The sequence below is a fragment of the Callithrix jacchus genome, chromosome 9, assembly GCF_049354715.1.
Source record: "Callithrix jacchus isolate 240 chromosome 9, calJac240_pri, whole genome shotgun sequence".
In the NCBI taxonomy this organism is placed as follows: Eukaryota; Metazoa; Chordata; class Mammalia; order Primates; family Cebidae; genus Callithrix; species Callithrix jacchus.
The window spans coordinates 86308383-86320568 of NC_133510.1; the positions used below are offsets into that span (position 1 = coordinate 86308383).

Sequence of the window (12186 nt, forward strand, 5' to 3'; positions counted from 1 at the left end):
ATATTAAACATTTGGTGGTAATTATGCAAAATAACCTGAATGAAAGTATTCAAAAAGGCTGATTTAATGCTCTTTTTGGCACATAATCCTTCAGTCTTAATATTTCCTTCGTTGAAGTTCTGCATTTAATGAATAAATATGTAGAATATCCTTTTCACATTTATGCAGCCTTAGAGCCTATCTATTAAGACAATTATCAAATTTTCAACCTGCTGCAAGTTATTTTTTACAACTTGCATTTTTCAGCTTGTGGCAAATATTAAAATCTGACATTGCCTTTTAGTATTAATGCTTAACTTAGTATGTTCTAAACTGGGAGGAAAATATACATACTATATTTCTAAAATTGTGCAAGCTGAAAACTCTCTATTCCCTGGCTTTAAAACATTGTCCCATTTTTATTTGTAGGACTGGAGTTCTTCCATGACTCACTGCAGGGTGAGGGGCATAGTAGGTATAGTCAAGGGAGCAGAAGTGAGTCAGATGTGAGAAAACAAGATCAGAACAAGGGAGTAATGTCTAACATCAACTGTGAGAGGTGAGTATAAGGCCATCAACAGTACATGAAGCATGTGAGAGGGAATCAAGTTGATCATATTAGAGAGCTCAAATGAGTAAGGAAGCATCAAATCTTAGCCATGAATGTGGTAAGGAGACCAAGATCATTTTCAATGAGTTCTAATTCTGAGGTCTATGTCAATAAGGTCATAGGCAAGTCTGGGATAGAAATCTTCAAAATGTTACCTAAAGCTTCAAATTCTGAATTGATAAGTGACTATTCTTTTAAAACATTTATTTTACTATTTTGGCTTTGTATATCATGCTCATACATTTTTTCCCTAATTACTGAAGTTTTAGAATTACACTTCTTCCCTTGCAAAAAATCTCTGAATGACAGAAGGCTATACAGTAGGAACTAAGATTAGCTACTATGCATCACACACATTAGCCTTATTACTTTGTGCCCAACTATTTGAAGTTATCTGAGTTAGATAACTGACTAATGGTCACTAATCAGTTTAGTTTGTTTGCTATGATACCTCAAAATCTTCTAAGATCACCACATATAAATTATCTTTGTCATCTGTAGAGTGAGTAATTCTGAGATCACCAAGAATTGACTCTAATGTGAGGATCACAGGGTACTGGAGAAGTTGATTCATTGGGAATTAGAGAGTACTTCTGACCTGTTCAGCCCAATTCAGATTATGTAAAATAAATAACCAAACAAAACTAATGTAATTTTGACTTTTTTTTTTTTTTTTTTTTTTTTTTTTGAGAAAAAGTCTCATTCTGTTGCCCAGGGCTGGAGTGCAGTGATGAGATCTCACCTCACTGCAACCTTCGCCTCCTGGGTTCAAGTAATTCTCGTACCTTAGACTCCCAAGTATCTACGATTACAGGCGACCACCAGCACCCCCAGCTAATTTTTCTATTTTTAGTAGAGATGGGGTTTCACTATGTCAGCTAGGCTGGTCTCAAACTTCTGACCTTAGGTGATCCACCCACCTCGGCCTCCTGATGTGCTGGGATTACAGTCATGAGCCACTGTGCCTGACCTCATTCAGTAAGCATGCTGCTATTTTTCGTGACTACAGAATACATAATATTTTAGATTATTTAGTTATTAAGCATACTATGAATAATCTAAAATATTATGTATTCTGTAGTCATGGATCTTTCATGGGAGCACTACTAGAAAAGTATTAATTGAAATTAAAAAAAAGTAAGCTAGACTTTTTAATTGAAAATATATCTCTAATTTATGTGATAACCAATGCCTTAAAAATGACTTAGTTCCACTCTTAATAAATTTTCAATTATATATTCAAATTCCCATAAGATATAATTTACATTTCTTCATGGACTGTTCATTAATAGTGAACTCATATGAACTTGTTTTTACAAGTTTATTTCTTCAGATAATAGCAAATAATGGGACACAGCAATCCTAGAAAGATACTTTTTCTTAACTTATTAATATATGTAGTGAGATTTTTTCCCCAGTCCCCAAGCTACTACTACTTGTTTCATGTTGGTACTTTCAGAACTCAGATGCAACATGGTGAAATTTATTCTTGAGTACATCCATTTATTTCGTTATGCAATATATATTGAGCAATAATAGGCATTGGAGCAATTTTTAGATATTAGAACTTTAAAACAAATAATAGAAGGTTCCAAGGAGTATATAGCACAGTGAAGTGAGTTATCACTGTGTTACAAGATAGCAGCTATCACATTATATTAACAGCTAACATTTATTGAGCGTTAAACAGTTATGTGTATTAACTCATTTATTCCTTATAACAACCCAAAAAATGTGGACCTTTTTATTATGATTCTTACTGGGCAGCTGATAACAGTGAGTCATAGAGTAATGAGCTTAATGGCACACAACTAATAAATATCAGAGCCAGTATGTGAGCCCAGGAAGTCTAGCTCCAATATTTGTCCTCTAATTAAATACATAAGTAAGAAAATGCACAGGATACAGTTAGGACACAGAGAAAATCCATGTCAGCTGTGTGTTTTGGTGAAGGGAGAGGAGGAAAAGCTCTTGGACTGATGGAAACCACCTGCATAATAGCATGAGGAATAAGGTCCATTTGTTTGAGGACAGCAAGAAGTTCTGTGGGGCTGATTAGAAGTGTTCATGTGGGAAATAGAGCTGGGATTTTAGGGAGAGCATCAAAATGCAATGGACTTTAGGTGCTAATCTAAGAAATTTGAACTTTATTCTGGAAGCTGTGGGGAACTACTGAAATATTTTAAGGGCTTTAAGAAAGGCAGCAATATGATCATATTGCCTTTTGGAAAGGTCATTTTGCTAGATGAATTCAAGTGCTAGTTAGGAGACAATTAATATAAACCAGGCAAGGCAATTAATATAAATGCAAACAAAAATATTGATATGGTAAAGAAAAGGAGACAAAGGCATAGGTTGAGTACCTTTCATATTTAAAATGGCTATCAGTTAATATGAACTTTCCATATGCATTTTACTTGGCACTTTACATAAGTACTCACTTAATCCCAAGTACTTCTATGAGAGAGATTTCATTTTTGATGTTTTATAATGAGGTAAATAAGGGCTGAGAGAGGTTAAGTTGCCTTCTGAAGATTCATATAGCCAGTCAATGATGGATTTAGTGATGTTGCTAGTCATGAGAGTCTTTAAGGACACCTGGTAGAAGAATGCTAAATTAGAAAAATAAAACTAGATTAACTTTCATGTTTCTCATATCCATGTGAATTATGATGTCATTCACCAAAATATGGAGAAGGTAAATTCTTTCTCAAAAAGAAAAAAAAAAAACAGCATACATGTGAAGAATGTGAAGGTTCATTACATAGGTATACATGGGCCATGGTAGTTTGCTGCACCTATTGACCCATCCTCTAAGTTCCCTTTCCTCACCCCCGACCCGTCCCTGGTGTGTGTTGTTCTCCTGTGTCCATGTGTTCTCATTGTTGAACTTCCACTTATGAGTAAGAACATGTGGTATTTGGTTTTTTGTTCCTGTGTTACTTTGCTGAGAATGATGGCTTCCAGCTTCATCCATGTCCCTGCAAAGGACATGATCTCATTTCTTTTTTATGGCTGCATAGTATTCCATGATGTATATGTACCACATTTTCTTTACCCAGTCTATCATTGATGGACATTTGGGTTTTTTCCATGTATTTGCTATTTTAAATAGTGATCCAGTAAACATATGTGTGCATTGTCTATAGTAGAACAATTTCTATTCCTTTGGTTATATACCCAGTAATGAGATTGCTGGGTCAAATGGTATACTGGTTCTAGATCTGTGAGGAATAGATCTTCCACAATAGTTGAACTAATTTACATTCCCACCAACACTGTAAAAGCATCCCTATTTCTCCACAGCCTTGCCAACATCTATTGTTTCTTGACTTTATAGTAATTGCCTTTCTGACTGGTGTGAGATGGCTTCTCATTGTGGTTTTGATTTGCATTTCTGTAATAATCGGTTATGTTGAGCTTTTTCTTGTATGTTTGTGGCTGGGTAAATGTCTTCTTTTGAGAAGTGTCTGTTCATACCTTTTGCCCACTTTTTGATTTTTTTTTCTTGTTTAATTTGTTTAAGTTTCTCGTCAGATGGTTAGACTGCAAACATTTTCTCCCATTTTGTAGGTGGCTGTTCACTTTGATGATAATTTATTTTGCTGCCCAGAAGCTCCTTAGCTTAATCAGGTCTCATTAGTCAATTCTGACTTTTGTTGCAATTGCTTTTGGAGTTTTTGTCATGAAGTCCTTGTCCATACCTGTGTCCTGAATTGTACTACCTTAAAAATCCTTAAAAGAAAACCGAGGCAAGTTTGAATGAAATCTTCTCAAAAGAGATATTTATAATTGCTCTATTCATTTATTGTACATCAGTTTTCAAACTCTGATCTGGCATCAGGCTCCTCAACTCTACCATAACAGCTCTTCATGGGATCAGCAATTATCTTCTGTATCTAAATTCAAAGAATACTTTTAATACTTTTCTTAGTAACACTTCGCACTATTTTCTACTTTCTTGCATTAAAACAGTCTTATATTTGAATTTTTTTGCAACAATACCATTTGATTTTCTCACAACCCTTTTGTATCTTGTTCAGGTTTCAGTCTGAAGCATTAAATAGTGAAGTTACTTAAACTTAATTACAGAACGTCCCCTCTTCTAATCTGATATTTTCTTTCACCTTCATGACTTCAATTATTACCTATAGAGAGGTAACAGACACAATTACCCAGGCCTCTTCTGTGATATTTATTCTTGGCAATCTCAATGCCATCTCAAATACAGGAGATCTAAAAAAATAAACTCCTAACATTATCCCTCACTTCTAGTCCTTTTTCACTTTTCACTCTCTGTGAATGACCCTGCATTCTGTTTATTTCTATAAGTAAGGAACTTAACAGTCATCTTGGATACAGTATTCTTCTCTACCTACTGAATCTAAACCACTAGCAATTCTTGTCAATTATATTTGCTAAGTATTTCTCAAGTCAGTTTGTTTTAAGTCCATGGCCAATACAATATTCCCTGCTGTATTCATTGCTAGCATGGGATTCTCCGTGGCCTGTAAACAGGTTTCCCCAATGTTCCCTAAACTTTCCTTTAACTTATTCTCCATATTACATTGTGGAGTGATTTGTCAAAAACATTTTGGATCATGTTTCTCTTCTACTTAATGCCATTGAACGTGATGCAAATTGCTGATAGGTTGCAGAATTCTTATCATGGCCTTCAGCACACTGCATTATGTAACCTCTACCTTCTGCTTCTACTGTTCTTCTCTTACTCTCTTATCCAGTCCCATCGTCCTTCTCTCTATCCTTCATATTCACTATTTGTATATATTGCTCCTTTTTCTTGGAACACTCTTTTTTTCTCTTTACTAGAACTCATATTACAGTTTTCAGTTTCCACATCACTTCCTCTAGTAATGTTTCTCTGACCTTCTTATGCCAAAGCCTTATAACATTTTCTCCATTAGCTTTTTACTACTGTAATTTTATATTTTTGCAACCATCAATTGATCAATACCTATACCCCTTCTTATGTATATCCCCCATTCTTATCTACAGTGGAAACTGGATCCTGGTCTGGTCACCATTGTTTCCTGAGACTCTTATATTGCTCGACACTTGGTAAGTATTCAATTAACTTACTCATTTTTTATGATAATCTGATATAATCCTTGTAATAAGTGTTCATTGTACACATGAAAACAATATTACTCTAGCACGTAGAAGGATAACCTCTCTAAACTTATCCTTCTGTGAATACCCAATTTTAGTTTTATAGAGAAGCAAGTCTCTTTATGTTTAAACTTCCCAATAATTTGCAGAAATTTCAATGCCTAAGAGCTGGACTGTTCAGAAGTCTCTAATAACATGTGAGTATTAAATTACATAAGAATACAAGTGCAGGTCCTCAGATGCACTAGCTACATTTTATGGGCTCAATAACTATATACGGCTAGTGGCTACATCAAACAGAATAGATATAGAATGTAATCATCATCATAGGAAGCTGCACTGGATAGCACTGCTTTAAGGAAAGATCATTCTTTGTTGAAATTTTAGTTCTCTAATTGACACATTAATGCAAAATGGGAGTAGATTTGATCTGTAAATCAAAACTGGATTTACAGGTTCAGTTTTCTCAAATATTTTAAACCTAAAAAAAGGCTTTTATCCAAAGTCTGTCTGTCTTCTTTTTTTGAATAAAATTCTGTCCAAATTTTAATCACAAAGATTTGTGTGAATACTGGGGAGGGGAACTTTGTGTGCATATACAATTGTGTGTATATATTCATGCTTAAAGGTAATGTATTCAGATTTTTAAATACCGTTTTACAGGTTAAGTCAGAAGCAGTAGTTATAAGAGGGAAGATATTTTGGGAAGGATATATTAATGTACAAAGGACTTGGAAAAGACCAAGTAGGGCAACTGGGAATGAGAAAAACAGATGATGTCAAAGTAATGAAAAAGACAATAACTCCAACTCCAGCCAATTAAAAATAATTAAGCACATTGAACTAAATACATGATTTCTTCCAAACATATTTATGTCTGATCTGGTGAAGGGAGGCCTTCCTAGACAATGGCTCTTTGATGCCCTTCCCTTTGATTTTGAATTGCTTAGCTAGCTTCAAAGAAATGGCCTGAAATTGTTCTCATTCTCTTTTTATTAATTTAAATTTTCCCCTATGGTTTTTATAATGAAAAATATTTTGTCTTGCCAAAATCTTTAGAAAAAATAAACACAACTAGACATCTCTCTCAAACTCAGACAGAAAGTAAAAAATTATTCATCTAAGGAGTTTATTTTTGTAATGAGGCCTAAAAGGAGATATAAGATTCATAGGCAGAACTTTTAGTCTCACACATGGTGAGACCAAAGTCACAGATACTTTCATTCAAACTTCAATTCAGCTTTTAAAATATGTTATCTAAATGGCATTGGTAATTTTCAGATTATTTATTTGATATCCTCTCTAATCAAATAATATAGTTTGTAGTGGGATGACAACAGTAAACTTATAGTTCCTAACATCCTGAATTTTGCAAGGCATTCTGGCTGTTTCCCAATAGGGAAAATTTAATTCTTGATTAAGAGGGAGTATGTAGGGAACGAGACCCCAAAAGTGTCATATAAGTTGCTTGAGTATGTTTTATTAATAAAAATGAAATTCTATAGTTAAATCAATGTTTTTAGTAGACATATCTTAATATTTGTTATTAAGATATAAAGGTAAGTGTAAACATGGCTATAGTAGCTGACAAACACTATTGACAAATCCTTCGTAAGTTAACCCAGCAGAATACCTATGTTCCTTTCGAAAATCCACATAATCACATTCTGATTAAAGAAAGATATAAACAGAGTGAAAGAATATGTGTTGAGGTCAGACAGGTCTGGGTCTGGGTCCAAATCTTCATACCGTTATTTAACATCTTGGATAGTAACTTAACTTCTAGTCCTTATTTCTTTTGCCCATAAATGGAGATAGAAATCCTACATGTCATGCTATTGTGAGAACAGGGAGGGACACAGTGTATGGTATAAAGCCAGTGTGCATGCTAGTTGGATATATTCATAATGTTATCATCATGGCATTGTCATGATCATCATAAATAAAATTTCTCCCTTTTCCATGTAGGTAAGAATTCTATTGATAACTTAACTTTGCCTTATTCATCTTATCCTTAAAACATAAACAGACTTTGGATTTGTCACTATTAAAAGCCATTTGATTTGTTCACCCTTTCATCAGAGATTTTTATAATTTTTTGATTAAGAAATCTCTGATATAAGGATGAAAATATATTAAAAATACACATCCTCAACTTGATATACTCTCATCAGAAGAGTGGTGCCTTAATTACATGTTCTTGTGCTTACCATAGTGTTCTGTACATCCCAGTACTTCATCCATACTTCCTTGTTAAATTGCTTTCTTTCAAGATGGAATTTAGCTCTTGTTGCCTAGGCTGTAGCACAGTGGCACAATCTCTGCTTACCACAACCTTCAACTCCCTGGTTCAAGCCATTCTCCTGCCTCATCTTCCTGAGTAGCTGGGATTACAGGCATACACTACTATTCCTGGCTAATTTTGTATTTTTAATAGAGACAAGATTTCTCCATGTTGGTCAGGCTGGTCTCGAACTCCTGACCTCAGGTGATTTGCCCACCTCGGGCTCCCAAAGTGCTGGGATTACAGGCGTGAGCCACTGCACCTGGCCAAATTGCTTTCTTTAAACAGATCCATCACTAATCTTCCTATTTCACTTAATAATTTGTCACAAAACACTTACAGCCATCTTTTTCTCACTCTCACTTTTACCCAAAATCCAATCATCAAATTTAAGCTATATCAGTTTGCATTATTCTTTACTTTCTCTAAACTAACTGCCTAATGCTTGAGAGTAAGGATTTGGTAATTTTAAAAAATCGATTTTGCTTCTTAATTCCTTCCTTTACCCTGTTTTGCATTCCACTCATATCTCTGGAGCAAGACTCACTCTTCCCTTTTTCTATTTTACAAGTTACCTCCTTGGAGTCTTTTTTGCTGGCTCTTTATTTTCTTGACCTCTACATATAGTGGTGGCACAAGACTCAATCTCCAGTTCTTTATTACTGTTTAATTTTTAGGTGACCTCAGTTGATTTGGGGGTTTAAATACCATCTGTGTCCTGGTGACACTCATGTATGGATCTCTGATCAAGATCTTACCCTGAACTCCAGGTTTGTCTATCCAACTACCTAGACAACTTTTATACTTAGATATACAGTACAACTACATTTTATTTGCTTACTCTTTATATTTTACTACTCAAATATAAGCATTGTGAGGTGGAGATGCTGCCTGTTTCATTTTCCTCTTATTGCAAAAGAATAGTACCTAGAAGATGGCAGTACTTCACACATATAACATACTGAAGAGTCAGTCAATAGTATATATTCTTTATTTAATTTTCAGTGCTTTGAGTATATATTCTTAAAATTGATTAAATGTCTATTTTTCAGATTGAGTTCCCAGGACGCATAGCCTGAGATAAAGATTAATGGCATAAAATATTATTGGGGAATACTCTCAGGATAAACTCCTGTGAGGTGAATAAAAAAAGCAGGATTAGATCACAACACAAGTTAGTCTGTGATCTCAAGATAAGGCACTGTAGAATTGTCCAGAATTGGGGCCAGGATAAGTGAAATATTTATAACTTGCATCAAGGAGACATTTGAAGCAAGTTCTTTTGGAGAAAGAGGCAATGTTGAAATAAAGGTGATCTCTGCCTGAGTCTCAGCTATATGATATTAGCTTCCTATTTGCACAGTATCTGAAGGAACAAGTGTTTTAGTACCAAGAGACTACACAATATCCACTGTTATTTTTTTCAAGATTAGATGATTCACAGAAATGAACAAAATGTTTCCAAACTGTATGAAGAGATTATAATGACTCACATGATGAATAAAAATCCATCTTAATCACTGAAACATTAGAGATTATCATAGAAGTCAAAAAAGTAAGTAGAGCAGAACCTGAAAAATATTTAGGATTTTAAAAGAGCAGGTGTTCAAGTAGGGACAAGTTCATGTACAAATGAAATAGAGCAATTAGGAAGACAGCCATCTATTTTCAGAACTTTTTCAACATATGTTCTACTCACTTCTTTTCTATGTGAATGTCAAATGTTTGCTGCTTCTGCTACCTCCTAGTTGTGTGAAGTACAAGACACTCTTCTCTCCAAGTATCTATGGCCTCTTGGATTGTTCCTTCTCAAGATCCTTCAGAAGACCTGAGTCTTCTGATAACCTATAGAGCAAACTTCTTACATGTTTGCGGGGAGATTCTGGTAATTACCTACCATTAGCACTTTCAACTCTTTTTCTTACTAACAGAAATAGGCTTGCTTGAGATTACAGTATGCTGGAATAATACTTTTGCACACTCTTTCAGATAGTTATAGTCATGTGACAATTTTTGCTAATGAGATATAATCAAGGTTTCTAGGGTAAACAAGTCAAGTTTTGCTTTTCTTATATTGAAATTGCCTCTTTCTACTTTGCTGTTTTCCTGTCTAGAATGTGGATATGAGGTAGAGATGCAGCATCTTCTTGTTATCATGAAGTGGTAAATATGAACATGAAAACCAACAGTAGATTCAAAATAGAAATACAAAAACAACCTAGGATCCTGAAGGCAGCATGAATAGGTGCAAAGACCCAGAGTGATAACTTCTGGATTTCTAGTTATGTGAGAAAACTGAGTCTTTATAAAAATAATTATTACTAATTAGGTATTCTTTTATTTGCTAAGCACAGTTTTAAATGTTGACCTTTTCTTGGTTCACTTCTGTTCGCATTCTGCATTTCTCCCCAAATTAGCTATACATAAACTCCATGTATTGATAACTCATAAATCTCTATTTTCATCTGGATCCCATTTCCTGAGATCCAAAATGATATTCAAACATATACTGAGCTTCTTTTTGGGTATTAAGCATTCAAAAATCAATAACTTTATTCATAAATTTATTATTTTTCTCAAAGTTGTCCACTTTTCTTTACACTTATAGGCATTACTATCCAACCCATTACTAAATAGTGAAATCTAGAAGTTAGCCAAGACTTCTTCCTCTTACTTACCTCATTCAAATGATCATTAAATCCTCTGTCACCACCACAATTTAACTTTTTATTAACAGGATCATTGACTTGGTCTAGTCTCTGATCATCTCTCATTTGAACAGTGGTTCTTTAATAATAAGCCTTTAATGCCTCTCAAATTTTCCCTTGATCATGATGGAACCAAATGACCTTTCTAAGATTATTTACTAAGTTAGCTTAACAGCAACAGTTGTTTCCTGTAGGCTTTGGAATAATGCTGAGATTCTGTATCTGTCATATAAGATCTTAAATGTTCTGACCTCTTTCTGCTTTAATGCATTTCTGCTAAATACTTCTTCCAACTCTGCATTTAATTCGCCACTCATGCCAAATTACCAACAGTAGCCCACATGCATGCAACATGTCATCTTATGCTTCTATATTTGCACACGTCAACTTCTCATGGAGGGCTCTTTATACTCAGTCCACCTGATGCACTTATGGTACCTTAAGTTTCAAAAGCATGTATTTTTACAACCTCCTCTGACATGTTTTTTTTTCAAGAAAAATTGATCATCTGCAACTTTGTCTTACGACTTTTCTATATGTATTGCTTTTCAACAGGTTTTAGGGCAGAATGGCTTGTATGTCGATGTCATGAGAGAGCTTCAAATCAGTGTCAGCAGTCATTCTGGGTAGGCATGTCTGCCTTGCAAAACCAAAATTTCATGGGGTAAGCTGTTTTAAGATCAACAGGGGCTGCAAAAGAGCCAGCTAAACTGTGAATCTCACACGATTAATAGTTTTCAAACAACTTTATAGTAAAAAGGAAATATGCTGATTTACATATTTGTTTCAATTGGTTCTGAAAAGGGATTTTATTTCCAACATTGGAGGCATTTATAATATTTGAGAAATAGATAAGAAACAAAATTTGGAAACCAATGAACACCTGGAGGTTGATGCTTTGTTGAGAGCCACAGCAAGTAAATTTACATAGATGGGTACAGTTTCTTAGTAGTTAAGACCCATTTAAAAATACCTTCTGTGCATAAGATATCTAGGAATTTGTTGACAGAATCATTTTGTCTCTATGGTTGTGTTTCTCAGCCATGTCTCTAGCAAACTACAAAATATTTTTTGGTTAAATAATAATCTTCAAATAGAACCAATGAACTAGCACAAAAATTAGACTAGGCCATCTCGTCTCTCTGATATTTTACTCTTCAAATTGTCCTTGTGAAACTTGGAGAACAGATGCACCATTCATCTAAATAGAGGGGGAGATTTACTGGCAAAAAATAAAACTTTATTGTGAATATTTTCTTACTAGAACAGTGGTAAGAAGAAAGTTAAATCATTACAAAAATGAAAAATAACTAAAATGGGCCTGTATCTGAGATGTCTCAATCTAGAAATTTAGATTGTCATAGATGGAAAAGACATAAATTTGAAAATAAAAAAATATGATTATTGTTTATATTAGTATTTTTTCTTGGATGTGCTATTGGTATTTTAAGGAGAACAGTATTGGAGATAAGCCT

At 34.3% G+C, this 12186-nt stretch overlaps 1 long non-coding RNA gene across 1 annotated transcript in view; it reads left to right on the top strand.

The window, feature by feature from the left end:
* The first annotated feature begins 324 nt into the window (after positions 1 to 324).
* The window catches only part of LOC118144278 (uncharacterized), a 32666-nt gene continuing 20804 nt past the window's right edge, over positions 325 to 12186 (top strand). The window contains exons 1-2 of the long non-coding RNA XR_004728917.3: positions 325 to 538; positions 5606 to 5668. This is a non-coding gene — a long non-coding RNA (uncharacterized LOC118144278). The remainder of the gene's footprint in view (positions 539 to 5605; positions 5669 to 12186) is intronic.